Source organism: Musca autumnalis, unplaced genomic scaffold (assembly GCF_047663935.1).
Source record: "Musca autumnalis isolate F117 unplaced genomic scaffold, ASM4766393v1 scaffold_1, whole genome shotgun sequence".
Taxonomy (NCBI): domain Eukaryota; kingdom Metazoa; phylum Arthropoda; class Insecta; order Diptera; family Muscidae; genus Musca; species Musca autumnalis.
This window is the reverse complement of record NW_027411644.1, coordinates 65,519,858-65,535,216: the sequence shown is the minus strand read 5'-3', so window position 1 is coordinate 65,535,216 and position 15,359 is coordinate 65,519,858. Positions and strand designations below refer to the sequence as shown.

At 32.8% G+C, this 15,359-nt stretch overlaps 1 protein-coding gene across 1 annotated transcript in view; it reads right to left on the bottom strand.

Moving 5' to 3' along the window:
- Positions 1-13,616, bottom strand: part of Usp8 (Ubiquitin specific protease 8) — an 86,339-nt gene extending 72,723 nt beyond the window's left edge. Inside the window, exon 1 of the mRNA XM_073979629.1 lies at positions 13,605-13,616. The gene's annotated coding sequence lies outside the window, so the exon portion shown is untranslated. The remainder of the gene's footprint in view (positions 1-13,604) is intronic.
- Between the last annotated feature and the right edge of the window lie 1,743 nt (positions 13,617-15,359).

Genomic DNA, 15,359 nt, shown 5'->3' with positions numbered 1-15,359 from the left:
TCTGTCTGTCTGTCCGTCTGTCTGTCTGGCTGGCTGGTGCGCACGATAACTCTCGAACGGATCAATCGATTCGGTTCAAATTTTGGGTATCGAAATATTTTGTCCAGATTCGATTTAAGTTCGAAGATGGGCCATACAGGTCCACTCCTTCAGGTACCTCCCCCACAAATGTTCAAAAATTGTCGCAAAACTTGTGCGCACGATAACTCTTGTAGGGAATAACCGATTTCGTGCATACTTTTCACATCGTGTAGTTTCTACCAAACTTAGATGAGGTTCCAATATGGACTCAATCGGTCCACTCCTTCGGGTACCTCCCACACAAAATTTCGAAGAAGTTCAGTTTAGGACCTGGTCTCGAATCACTTTGATTTTTGTTTACGCAAGTTGTATTCGCTGTCCTCTATACGACGCTGTAAGTTTCATTAGGGGCAAGTCCATACTTCCTGAGAAAATAGCCTGAAAGTTACAGAAAAACCTATGACACCGTGTGTAGTGCTTGGAGCGTAAGATAACTCTCGAACGGATCTGCCGATTCGGTCCTAAATTTGGCTTTCGTAATATTTTGTCCAAACTTAGTTCAAGTTCAAAGATGGATTATATCGGTCCACTCCTTCCGGTACCTGCCCCACAAAATTTCGAAAATGTTCGGAAAATTTGTGGGTACGATAACTCTTGAAAGAAGTAACCGATTTGGTCCATACTTTGCACATTATGAAATTTCTACCAGACTTAGATGAGGTTCCAATATGGACTCAATCGTTAAACTTCTTCGAGTACCTCCCACACAAAATTTCGGAAAAGTTCAGTTTAGGACCTGCCCTCGAATCGCCTTGGTTTTTATTGTTACATCTTGTATTCACTGTCCCCTATACGAAGGTACAAGTTTCCTCAGGGGCAAGTCCATACTTCCTGAAAAAATAGCCTGAAAGTTGAAAAACAAACCCTATGACACCATATTTATGGGTGGAAGCGCAAGATAATTCTCGAACGGAAATGCCGATTCCGGCCAAAATTTGGCCTTCGTAATATTGTTTCCAAACTTAGTTTAAGTTCGTTAATAAGCCATATCGGTCCACTCCTTCAGGTACCTACCCCACAAAAGTTCAAAAATAATCGGAAAAATTGTGCGCACGATAACTCTTGATGGGAGTGACCGATTTGGTCCATACTTTACACATTCTCATAATATCTACCAGATATAGATCAGGTTCGAATATGGACTATATTTTTCTACTCCATCCCGTACCTCCCACACAAAATTTTGTATAAGTTCACTTTAAGACCTGCTATTGAATCACTTTGATTTTTGTTGAAGCAACTTACATTCGCTGCCTCAATTACGATGGTAAGAGTTGTTGCAGGGGCAAGCCCATACTTCTTGAGAAAACAGCCCGAAGGGTGTAAAAACCCCCTATGGCAGCCCCATGGTCTATGTCGGTCCATTCCTTTAAGTACCTTTTCCGCAAAACTTTTGAACTTTAATCCTAATCAACAATTGTGTCGGTTCATACGACCAAAATTTTGAATACATAAGTTTTTTGTGGAAAAAGTGTTTCAATTTGCACAGGCTGAGGGTATATCTCTGTCGGCAAAGCCGACTGATACTTTTTTACTTGTTAATTATAATTTTTTATTTGTAAAATTTTTAAACCTTTATTTTTTAATTTTAAAATTTAAATTCTATGTCTTAAAATTTAATTTGTATAATATTTTAAATTCTATTTAGAAATTTGTATATTTAATTTACATTTTTTAATTAAAATTTCAATTTTTAAATTTTTATTTTTAAATGTTTAATTTGAAATGGTTACATTTTTTTTTAATTTATAACTTAAAAGAACTTTAAGAATTAAGAATAAAACATAAAAACTAAATTTTAAAACTTTAAATTGATTTTTTAGTTTTAAATTTTCATAATTTAAAATTTATATTTTTAAATTTTCAATTTTAGTATTATATTTTAAATTACTATTTTAAATTTTTATTTTGTTTAATTTGTAAAATTTTTAAATCTTTATTTTTAATTTTAAAATTTAAATTCTATATTTTAAAATTTAATTTCTATTATATTTTAAATTCTATTTAAAAATTTGTATTTTAAATTTTCATTTTTAAATTAAAATTTTTATTTTTAAATTTTAATTTTTAAATGTTTAATTTTAAAACTTTAGCTTTTAATTTTTTAATTTTTAACTTAAATAAACTTTAAGAAATAAAAATAAAAAAAATTGTTTTTCAAAATAGTCAGACTTGTTTTAATATTATTATAATTATTATTATTATTTTAAATTTTGAAATAAAAAATTAAATATAATAATTTATAATTGTAAACTTAAATTTAAAAATAAAATATTAAAAATAATAGTAAATTTGAAAAAAAAAATAATTAAAAATTTTAAATTTAATATTAAACATTTAACATTTAAAATTAGAAAAAAATTAAAAAAAATTTTAAAACTCTAAATTTATTTTTTTTTAATAATTTAATTATATTTTTAAATTTTTAATTTTAATATTATATTTTAAATTATTATTTTTAATATCATGTATTAAATTATTATATTTATTATTATATTTTTAATTATAATTTTTTATTTGTAAAATTTTTAAACCTTTATTTTTTAATTTTAAAATTAAAATTCTATGTATTAAAATTTAGTTTGTATAATATTTTAAATTCTATTATTATTATTATTATTATTATTATTATTATTATTATTATTATTATTATTATTATTATTATTATTATTATTATTATTATTATTATTATTATTATTATTATTATTATTATTATTATTATTATTATTATTATTATTATAAGTATTATTATTATTTTAAATTTTGAAATAAAAAATTAAATATAATATTTTATAATTGTAAACTAAAAATTTAAAAATAAAATACTAAAAATAATTAATTTGAAAAAAAAAATTAATTAAAAATTTAATATTTAACTTTCAGCATTTAAAATTAAAATTAGAAAAAAAAATAAAAATTAAATTCTAAAACTAATCTTTAAACTTTTTAGTTTTAAATTTTCATAATTTAAAATTTATATTTTTAAATTGTCAATTTTTAATATTATACTTTAAATTATTATTTTTAATATTATATCAAATTATTATATTTATCATTATATTTTAAATTATTATTTTTAATTTTTATTTTGTTTTGTTGTGTTTGTTTAACTTTTTATTTTTTAATTTTAAAATTTAAATTCTATATTTTAAAATTTAATTTCTATTATAGTTTAAATTCTATTTAAAAATTTGTTTTTTTTTTTAAGTTTTCATTTTTAAAATAAAATATTAATTTTAATTTTTTTTTTAAATTTTTACATTTCATTTTTTTAGTTTTTTTTTTAACTTAAAAATTTTAATATTTAATATTTTCAATTTTTATTTTTAACTTTTAAATTATGAATTTTTAATTTAATATATAAATTTTAAAATTTGTATTCTTAATTTTAGATTTTAAATTAAAATTTTTTATTTTTATTGTTTATTAAAATTTTATTTTTAATTTTAATATTAAATTTAAAATTTTTTGTTTTTAAATGTTTATATTATAAAATAAAAATTAAAACTAACAATTAAAAATTTAAACTAAAAATGTTAAATTTAAAATTTAATAAATAAAATTAAAAAATGAACAGTTTTAATTATAATTTTTAATTTAATTTTTTTTTAGTTTTAATTTAAATTTTTTATTTTTAAACGTTTTCCTTAAATTTTAAGATTTAAATTGTATATCTAAAATTTTAAATTGTTATTTAACTTTTTTCCTTTAAATTTAAAATTTTTGTTATTTAACAGGTCTTCTTATTGAAGACCCCGATTCTCTTATAGAAGATTACAGGTGTTCTTATGTAAGAACACAGGTCTTATTACAGGAAATCAGTGGTCTTCTTATTGCCTAGTTATAGAAGACCACAGGTCTTCTCAGAGAGGACAAAGGTCTTCTCAGTAAGGACCACAGGTCTTCTCAGAGAGGACAAAGGTCTTCTCAGTAAGGACCACAGGTCTTCGTATGGAAGACCACATGTCTTCTTATAGATGAATAACACAGGCGTTTTTATAGTAGTCCACAGGTCTTCTTATAGAAGACCACAGTCTGCTCATTGAGGATCACAGGTCGTCTGGAAGACCACAGGCCTTCGTATGGAAGACCACAGGCCTTCTTATAGCAAATCACAGGTTTTATTATGGAAGACCTCTTATAGAAGAAATGATAACAGATTTTCCAATTGATTTGTTTCATTATAACTAATTTGGCATAATCATAAAACAGGATTAAACCCAGAAAATAATTAGCAAAAATCTACCTCACAATCCTCTCAATTACCTCCACTAGTCGCTTACCCATTGTCCTTTCCAGGAAAATGTCAACATATGTACATCGTTAACTTTGTTAAACGGTTAGTCCTTCTCACTGTCAATTGTCAATATTGAATATTTGGCAATGTGGTGGTCAATTTAATCCCTGGTATTAGCCTTAAATACTCTTAAATGTTTAACACTACCCTAACCACAAACAACTGCACAATGATCCTTTCCCTTTCAACTACTCTAATCTGTTACATTGTCTCTATTATCTCTTCTTCCTTTGTGATTTTTATATCCTTGAGGTGCGTTATTTTCTGTTGATTTCTTGATTTTTATGGCCACTATTTTAGTGTCTTTATTTCCTTCCACAAAAAAAGGAAGATGAATGAGGCTGTGGTAGGCTATACAATGTCAAAGAAAGTGTCTTTTATTGCTGACGTTATTAACCCTTAGCCGCAACATAATCAATTTATTACTTGCTCTTCCTTTCTCCCACCCATTGGGTGATACGCTGAGGAGTCAAAGGAGATTTACAGTAACTAATAGCCTGGTGTGTTTTCACCACATGCAACCCATTGATCTGATCACTGCCACTGTTGTAATAGCGAAAATTGTTTACAAGGGGTGTGGAAGGGGAAGGTTGTGCATGAAACTTTGTTTTTGAGAGGCTGCTATTGTCGCAAAAAAACCACACACTGTTGACAAGACAAATACATATGGCAGTTGTATTGATGATGTGTGTGTGCTTGGGGATGTCTTTCTTGTGTGTGTGTGATATACACTGCGTTGCCTTTTTGCCAGGCTCTGTGTGGTTGGGTGTTACAACCGTTCCTTGTTTGTACTTTGAATTTTTGACTCCTGCAAATGACTGTTCGGCGCTGTGTTGGTGTCAGTCGAACAGTTTATCAGTCTGCCATTTACCGTTGTCAATGATGCTTGGCGGTGATGTTAAACTTTCTCTCGGGTGATAATCTGGTTAATCTTACATTGTTTGGTTGCTCCCTTGCTGTCACTGTTTTAGGCAATTTTATGGGGAACTCACAGGCAGCAGGGTTGCCAATGGTTTGAGAAGTATGATATTATTTGAAAATCAGAAGATCTGCTAAAGCATTTCTAGATACCGTCGTCAAGGATTGAACCGTGCTTACCACTGCACCACGGAGATTTCTTGAGAATTTCTATAAACAGAGAATCTCTTGAAGTTTTATATGAGAAACAAGCGACCAACCTCTTGAGGTGTTCTAGGGGCAACAGAATGCCTCTTATATAGACAACCTCTCAAGTGATATTCCATGGGGAACAGAATACACCTTTTAAGGTCTTCTACCTCCAACAGAAGAACTTTTGAAGTTTTCTATATGCAACAGAAGATCTCTTGAGGTATATATACATATAGGCAACCGGAGACCTCTTGAAGCCTTCTAAAGACAACAGAAAACCACTTGAGGTACTCTAGAGGCAACAGAGGACCTCTTGAGGTCTTGTACAGACAACAGAAGACCTCTTGAGGTATTCTTTTGGCAACATAAGACCCTTTGTCGTCTTCTATATGCAGCAGGAAACTCTCGAGGTCTTCTAATGCAACAGAGGATATCTTTAAGTCTTCTATAGGTAACATAACACCTCTTGAGGTCTTCCATAGGCAACAGAAGGCCACTTGAGGTCTTCAATAGATAACAGAAGACCTCTTGAGGTCTGCCATAGGCAACAGAAGACCTCTTGAGGTCGTCTATAGGCAACAGAAGACCTCTTGAGGTCTTCTATAGGCAATCGAAGACCCCTTGAGGTCTTCTATAGGAAACAAAATACCTCTTGAGGTCTTCTATATGCAACAGAAGACCTCTTGAGGTCTTCTATATGCAACGGAAGACCTCTTGAGGTCTTCTATATACAACAGAAAACCACTTGAGGTCTTCTATAGGCAACAGAAGACCTCTTGAGGTCGTCTATAGGCAACAGAAGACCTCTTGAGGTCTTCTATAAGCAACAGAAGACCTCCTGAGCTCTTCTATAGGCAACAGAAAACTTCTTGATGTCTTCTATAGGGAACAGAAGACCTCTTGAGGTCTTCTATAGGCAACAGAAGGCCTCTTGAGGTCTTCCGTAAGCAACAAAAGACCACTTGAAGTCTTCTATAGGCAACAGAAGACCTCTTGAGGACTTCCATAAGCAACAAAAGACCACTTGAGGTCTTCTATAGGCAACAGAAGACCTCCTGAGGCCTTCTATATGCAACAGAAGACCTCTTGAGGTCTTCTAAAGGCCACAGAAGACCTTTTGAGGTCGTCTATAGGAAACAGAAGACCTCTTGAGGTCTTCTATAGGCAACAGAAGACCCCTTGAGATCTTCTATAGGAAACAAAATACCTCTTAAGGTCTTCTATAGGCAACAGAAGGCCTCTTGAGGTCTTCCATAAGCAACAAAAGACCACTTGAGGTCTTCTATAGGCAACAGAAGACCTCTTGAGGTCTGCTATAGGCAACAGAAGACCTCTTTAGGTCTTCTTTAGACAACAGAAGACCTCTTGAGGTCTTCTATAGGCAACAGAAGACCTTTTCAGGTAACAGAAGACCTCTTGAGGTCGTCCATAGGCAACAGAGGACCTCTTGAGGTCTTCATAGGCAACAGAAGTCCTCTTGAGGCAGAAAATCTCTTGAGGTATTCTATAGACTGAAAACCTCTCCAGGTCTTCTATAGGCAACAGAAGACCTCTTGAGGTCTTCTATAGGCAACAAAAACCTCTTGAGGTCTTCATAGGCAACAGAAGACCTCTTGAGGCAGAATATCTCTTGAGGTATTCTATGAACAGAAGACATCTTAAGGTCTTTTACAGGCAACAGAAAACCTCTTAAGATCTTCTATAGGAAACAAAAGACGTCTTGAGGTTTCTGTAGGCAACACCAAACTTCTTAAGGTATTGTATACGCAACAGAAGACCTCTTGAGGTCTTCTATAGGCAATAGAAGACCTCTTGAGGTCTTCTATAGGCAACAGAAGACCTCCTAAGGTCTTCTGTAGGAAACAAAAGTCCTCTTGAAGTCTTCGATGTGCAACAGAAGACCTCTGCCATAGGCAACAGAAGACCTCTTGAGGTTTTCTATATGCAACAGAAGACCTCTTGAGGTCTTCTAAAGGCCACAGAAGACCTCTTGAGGTCGTCTATAGGAAACAGAAGACCTCTTGAGGTCTTCTATAGGCAACAGAAGACCTCTTGAGGTCTTCTATAGGCAACAGAAGACCTCTTGAGGTCTTCTATAGGCAACAGAAGACCTTTTCAGGTAACAGAAGACCTTTTCAGGTAACAGAAGACCTCTTGAGATCGTCCATAGGCAACAGAGGACCTCTTGAGGTCTTCATAGGCAACAAAAGACTTCTTGAGGTCTTCATAGGCAACAGAAGTCCTCTTGAGGCAGAAATCTCTTGAGGTATTCTATAGACTGAAAAACTCTCCAGGTCTTCTATAGGCAACAAAAACCCATTGAGGTCTTCATAGGCAACAGAAGACCTCTTGAGGCAGAAAATCTCTTGAGGTATTCTATAAACAGAAGACATCTTGAGGTCTTTTACAGGCAACAGAAGACCTCTTAAGGTCTTCTATAGGAAACAAAAGACGTCTTGAGGTTTCTGTAGGCAACACAAGACATCTTGAGGTCTTCTATAGGCAACAAAAGACCTCTTGAGGTCTTCTATAGGCAATAGAAGACATCTTGAGGTCTTCTATAGGCAACAGAAGACCTCTTGAGGTCTTCATAGGCAACAGAACACCCTTTTGAGGTCTTCTATAGGCAACATAAGACCTTTTGAGGTCTTCATAGGCAACAAAAGACCTCTTGAGGTCTTCTATACGCAGAAGATCTCTTGAGGTATTCTATAGACTGAAGGCCCCTTGATGTCTTCTATAGACAAAAGACCTCTTGATGTCTTCTAAAGGCAAAAAAAGACCTCTTGAGGACCTCTTGAGGACCTCTTGAGGTCTTCTTTAGGCAACAGGAGACCTCTTGAGGTCTTCTTGGCAACAGAAGACCTCTTGAGGTATTGTATTCGCAACAGAAGACCTCTTGAGGTCTTCTATAGGCAACAGAAGACCTCTTGAAGTCTTCTATAGGCAACAGGAGGCCATTTAAAGTCTTCTATAGACAGAAGACCTCTGAGTTCTTCTATATTCAACAGGTGACCTCTTGAGGTCTTCTACAGGCGGAAGACAGAAAACATTCTAAATCTCTTCTATAAACAGAAGACCTTCTTAAGGTCTTCCAGATGCAGAAGACCTTTTATAAGTCTTCCGAAGACAAAAGACCTTTTGTAGGTCTTCTAGAGACAGACGACCTGTTAAAGGTCTTCTAGAGCCAGAAGGCCCTTTGGAAGTCTTCTCTGACCAAAAGATCTTCTAGAGAAAGAAGTCCTTCTAAAAGTCTTCTAGACAGAGAACATATTCTAGGGATAAGAGAACTTCTTAAGTTCTTCTACAGAGAGAAGAATGGAAAATGGTCCTTAGAGCCACCCTTCCACTAGAAGAAGAACCCTTCATCTAGAAAAGGGTCCTTAGAAGTGCTCATTCTTTAGAAAAGGATTCTTAGAAGCGCCTTTTCTATAGGAAAGGGTCCTTAGAAGCACCCATTCTTTAGTTAAGAGTCCTTAGGAGCACGCTTTCTCTAGTTAAGGGCCCTTAGGATAATCCTTTCACTAGTTAAGAGTCCTTAGGAAAACCCTTTCTCCAGTTAAGAGTCCATAGGAGCACCTTCTCTAGTTAAGAGTCGTTAGTAGCATCCTTTTTTTAGCTAAGTGTCCTTAGAAACAACCTTTCTCGAGTTAAGGGTTCCTATGAGCACCCTTACTCTACTTAAGGGTCCTTAGAAGCACCCTTTCTGTAGATAAGGGTCCTTAGGAGAATCACTTCTCTAATTAAGAGTCCTTAGGAGAATCCTTTCTCTAGTAAAGAGTCCTTAGGAGAACCCTTTCTCTAATTAAGAGTCGTTAGTAGCATCCTTTCTTTAGCTAAGTGTCCTTAGAAGCACCCTTTCTCTAGTTAAGGGTCCTTAGGAGAATCCCTTCTCTAGTTCTGAGTACTTAGGAGAATCCTTACTCTACTGAAGTTTTTTTCTATGAGAAAGGAAATTTTTCTATCTCACCTTGGCAACTCTCCAATTTTATAGATTTTTCTTTTGTTGAAAAAATAACGGTAGTTCGTTCCAAAAAAACCAAATCTTTTAGAATTCACCAGTTTGCATACGTCCGTCCGCCCTTTCACTAACCATCAACGCAAATGTCGTTCTATTTTCGGCAATTTCTTTTGTTCGTCGGAAAGATTTTTTTGTGTCGTCAAATTCTATGCCACACACTTTCTATGCGAAGCAAAGCCGTGCAAAGAGGACACAAAAGGAGGGCTGCAGGACGACGAACGAATTGTTATGGTCTCCTCCTCAGCTCATTTGCACTCTGTATTGTGCTGAAGTGGAATCCGGTTTTATTACCTCAAAATTCTGTTTGTGATTTGTATGAAATTACAATATTTGTGCGAAAGATTTATGGTTATTTGCGAGATGTGGGGACTTCATCTATGGCTTCTTCTTCGTCCTCCGTTTTTTGCACATACAAATCCCAACGAAAACGGCAGCAACAGCAACAACATTATCGGCACTAATACTGGTGTTGGCAATTGTTTGCCTCGTGCCGCCACCCTAAAGGACATTTGCCACTATTAGCTTTCCACAACAAAACAGGATGTCGGAATAACTGTGTAATGCTTCACTGTTGGTGTTGTTGTTGTTGCTGCTGCTGTTGTTATTATTGTTATTTAGTTATGGTTACGACCACAACCATGGCCATCAATAGCACACTCAGAACGGGGGGTTTATTGAAAAAAGGAAAATATTTGAATGAATGGTTTTTGTGGTTCGGCATGTCTTTTATTTGTTTGGTTCCTTTTTTCGCAATTCTAACGCATAAAATTAATGAGCTTCGTTTATGTGCTCGGTCGATGGGCATTCAAATTTTTATGCGAATATTCTAAATGTGAAGTAGTTTGAATGGGATTTACATGGCGATTAAATAAATAATCTCCAGGTGATTGGGTGCAGAGAACGGTGAATATTTATGGTAATTTTTTGCAGACCGTTGCAGTATTTTTTTTCGAAACTGTTAATGACTCGTGAATAATTAATCAAATGAAGGTTCAGATAAAATTGAAACGGAATAGCAGGGGGAAGGTAATATATGTAAGCGACATGAGGATATACTGCTGATGAAGAGACGAGGCTTATTTTATTTTACTTTATTATATTTTATTTTTTTTTTCTATTTTATTTTATTTTTATTTATTTATTTATTTATTCATTTATATCTGTTTATAATAAAATTATAAAAGATATACCAGATAAGAAGCTATGACAACAAAGGTCTTAAGCTTACATGTTTACAATTTTATATGAATTTTAGATAAGTTTATATAAGTTACATGTTTTAATGTATGTATTTTAAAATAAGTTTAATGTATACAATATTATATGACTTTTAGATAAGCTTATATAAATTACATGTTTTAACGTATTTTAGAATAAGTTCAGTGTTTTGTGGTGTTAAATCATTTAGGACATTTAATATATTGTTGTTGGAAAATATGTTTCTTCTTTCTGTTTGGAAGTGATTACAATACAAAAATATGTGTTTTAAATTTATATCAATGCTATCACAGAAAGGACAGCGGTTACTTGCATTTTTATCCATAAAGTGAGTGTGTGTTAATCTTGTATGACCGAGTCTTAACCTAGTGATAACAATTTGATCTCTTCTGGAAAAGTTGATGTTGTGATTATTCTTTAGTATTTGAACAATATTTTTTTGGTTTTTATTAATTTCTTGAAACCATTTAGATGTTGTAAACCAAGACATATTTTTAGTAGCTAAGAAATTTAATTTGATTAAGTTACGTATATCGAATAAATTTAAATTGTTTGTTGTTATTAATGGTGATTTTTTTGCGTTTTTCGCAGCTTTGTCAGCTAATTCGTTCCCAGGTATTTGAGAATGGCTGGGTACCCAAACTAGTTGAACCTTTGTTCCCAATTTTATGAGGTTTTGTCTAATATTGTTAGCATAGAACTCATCGTTGTTTATGTTACCTATTGATTCTAGGGAGGCCATAGAATCAGTAAAAATTGCAAAGTTTCCTCTCATTTTTTGAATTAGATTTATTGACTCATTAATTGCAACTATTTCTGCTGTAAATGAAGTACTGTAATCTGGTAAGATAGAGCAAGTTCTGATGAAATTATCGAAAACAATACTGTAGGTAGTTATGGCTCCCGATTTTGAACCATCGGTGTAAATAAATGTTCTATTTTTTAATTGGTTTTGTATTTCTAGAAATTTTTTTATATAAATCTCTGGGGGAGTGTTTCCCTTTTTGTGTATGGAAAGGCTTACATCTATGGAGGAGGTTTTAAAGCTCCAGGGTGGATAAACTTGTTTTGATATCATTTTATTATTAATTGATATATCATTGTTTAGACAATATTCTATGATATTATTAAGAGTTGATGGAATATATTTAAGTTTTTTTGATTTAAGTAACACATTTGTTATCTCAGAGAGAGGAGATTTATCCCTGAAGAAAATATTTTTAAAATGTTTGGCGGTGAGATAGTCCTTGATGTCGGAAATGGACATAAAATTACTTTCATAAAGTAAATTGTTAATAGGAGTGGTTCTGAAAGCACCAAGAGCTGTTCTAATGGCGGAATTTAAAATCGTATTTAATTTATTTAAGATTGATTTAGAAGCTTTACCGTAGATTATTAGACCATATTCCATTTTGGATTTAATCAGTGCGTGTACTGTAGTTAATAATGAAATCGTATTACAGTTAAATTTAGAACAGGATAAACATTTTATAATATTTAGCCTGTTGTTAAGTCCTGGTATGATATTATCAATATGAGTATTCCAGCGAAACCTTTTATTAAATGTCAGACCTAGAATTTTGAGAGAGTCAACAGTGGGGATGTATGAATTATTGGTTATAAGTTTAGGCTTGCAATCTTGCTTTCTGCAAATGTGAAGATGTTTGCATTTACTCATGGATAGCGAAGCTCCAGAATATTTACACCACGACAGTATGTCATTTAAAAGGGGTTCAAGATTAATGTCTTGATTTTTACGTTTATTTTGTTTTCTAATGATTACAAAGTCATCAGCATAAGCAATAAAACTAAGTTCCTTTTGTAGGGATATTACATCACATAATTTATTGTAGGCAATAAGAAAGAGGACTACAGAAATTGGAGATCCCTGTGGGATTCCATTTTTGAGAGGATATACGTTTGAGTAAGCGGAATTTGCTCGCACTCGCAATTTTCTGTTATTTAAATAGTTATAAATATATTTGAATATTTTTGGACCTACTTTCCATTGTATAAGTTGGTCTAATATCGTATGTATTCCAATCTTGTCATATGCCTTGGCAAAATCCAAGGATACAAGCGATATGTGTTTCCTTGTGGAAATTGATTGTGTTATAATGTGATCAAGGTATATGAGAGAATCATACGTAGATTTTCCTTTTTTGAACCCAATTTGATTATTGTGAAGAAGATTATTTGTCGTTAAAAACCACCATAGACGTTTTGAAATGATTTTATCCAATACCTTCGACATGCATGAGTTTAATGATATTGGTCTGTATGATATTATAGCCGTTTTATCTGAATTAGGCTTGATAATTGGTATTACGAGACTATTTTTGTAAATTTGTGGTATATAGTGTGAAAAAATGTTATTGTATAAGGACACTATCCTCTCTTTTACTGTTTGCGATGAGTTTTTAATCATTGGGTATGATATGTTATCAATTCCAGGTGTTTTGCCTTTTAGTGTGGAAAGGCAAGACAAAAATTCTAGAATTGATATAGGGGTTTCGATATGTTCTGCATTTTTGCATGGTATAAGATTGTTATTTATGGTAACTGATTGTTTATGCTGTTGAAATTCTAACGGAAAATTATGATCTTCCGCATTTTCTGACCAGAAATTGGCGAAGGCATTTGCAATATCCATATCATTGGTTAAAATTGATTGCGGGTTAGAGACAGATTGAATACAGTGTATTCGAGTTTTATTTTTTAGACCGCAAAATATTTTAATATTGCACCATAATTTGTTAATTGAAGAGGTAGGGGTAATATCAGAGGTAAATTTTAAAATGGAATCTCTTTTAGATATTTTAACTTCCCTCTTAAATTTCGCATTGGCTCTCTTAAAATTAATGAGATTTTCCGTATTAATGTTTTTCTTTAAAATATTCCAGAACCGGTTTCTTTCTTTCTTAAGATGCTCAAGTTTTTTATTCCACCATGGAACAGTACTTCCGGGTTTATTTGGGATTTGGTGAGGAATTGATTCGTTAGCGCTTTGTAGAAGAATCCTCTGAATGTTGGCAGTTTCTTTGTTTATGTTTGCGCTAGTAGCTCTTGAATTTTGAAATTTTGAGGATAATGAATTAAATTTTTCCCAGTTTGCTTTTTCTAGGATAAAACGAGCTTTCTTACGAAATGGTTCTATTACTGGAGTTGGGAACAGTGAAATTATTATTGGAAGATGGTCACTTCCACATAGATCATCGTATATTTCCCATGTTGAGTTTATTTTGAGTATTGGTGATGCAAAAGATAAATCGATGTGTGAAAGTGTGTTATGCGTTGAATAGTGGGTAGGTGACCCATCATTTAGGAGAATAAGATTGGATTGGGTTATAAATTTGTTAATGATATTCCCTCTTTTGTTGTTCTTTTTTGAACCCCAAGAAGAGTGCCAACCATTAAAATCTCCAGTAACGAGATATGGTATTGAGGAAGAATTGAAAGTGTCTTCTAAATTATTCTTATTAAATGCCAAATTTGGCGATATGTAAGTAGAATAAATTGTAAATTTTATTTTAGAATGTAAAGTCAGTGCTACTGTGTCAAATATGCTGTTGGTATTAACGGTTTCGTGATGAACAGAATTATGAATAATCAAAGCAGAACCTCCAAACGAGTTCCTATTGTTTTCAGATATGTATATTTTATAATTAACAGGAATTGGGATATTTAATGCATTTTTTAAGTGTGTTTCCTGAAGGGAAATTACTTGGGGTTTATGTAACTTAATTAGTGTTAGTAGTTCGTTATAGTTGTTAATGTAACCTTTTACATTCCATTGTAATATTTTAAGAATCATTTAATCTGTATTGAATAGGATATTATAGGTTTAATTGATGTATTTATGGTTTAACAAATTCACACCACTAATCAGTGATGTGAACTTGTTATTTTAAATAAAAATAAGGTATTACGTGTAGATTTATGAAGTCCACCCGGTTTCAAACGCCAACCTCACGGCGCATACGTCAAGCAAAATCCAGTGTGTTTAAAACACGGATTTACCCGGCGCATACGCCATGGAATCGACGTTCGAAACCGGGTGGATTCATAAATCTAAACGCACTATAATTAGTTTTATTCCTTTACTTCAATGAATTCATCGCTAGTTTCGCTTAAATTTGGTTCAGTCAGCTCGTTTATGTTTTCTTTTGATTTTGTTTTGAGTGATCTTCTCAATCTCTTTGATGCATTTCTAGGTAGGATGATGACGTTGTCTTTTTTGAAGAGTTTATTGCTTGTTGTTGGATTTTGTGATTTTGTTGTGTTATTGTTTGTAGGTTTGTCGGAAGCAGTGACAGGTGATGTTGTTCTTGTGGATTTAGTGAGAGTGGCATTTTTTGATGTTGTTGGTGATTGTTCGTCGAGAGAGTTATAGTTAACGTTGTTTCTGGTTGCCTGAGCATATGTTTTGCTTTGTTGGACTCTCTCTTTGTACATGTTGTGGGCAGTTTTATAGTCTACTTTTTTTGTTGTTTTTATTGTTTGAATTTCTTTTTGTTTTAAAAATATTGGGCATGTTTTGCTTGTTGATGGATGTTTGGCGTCACTCATTTGTTCTTTCTTGCAATTAATGCAGCATGGTGTGTTTTCACAAGGCGTATTTAAATCAGTTGT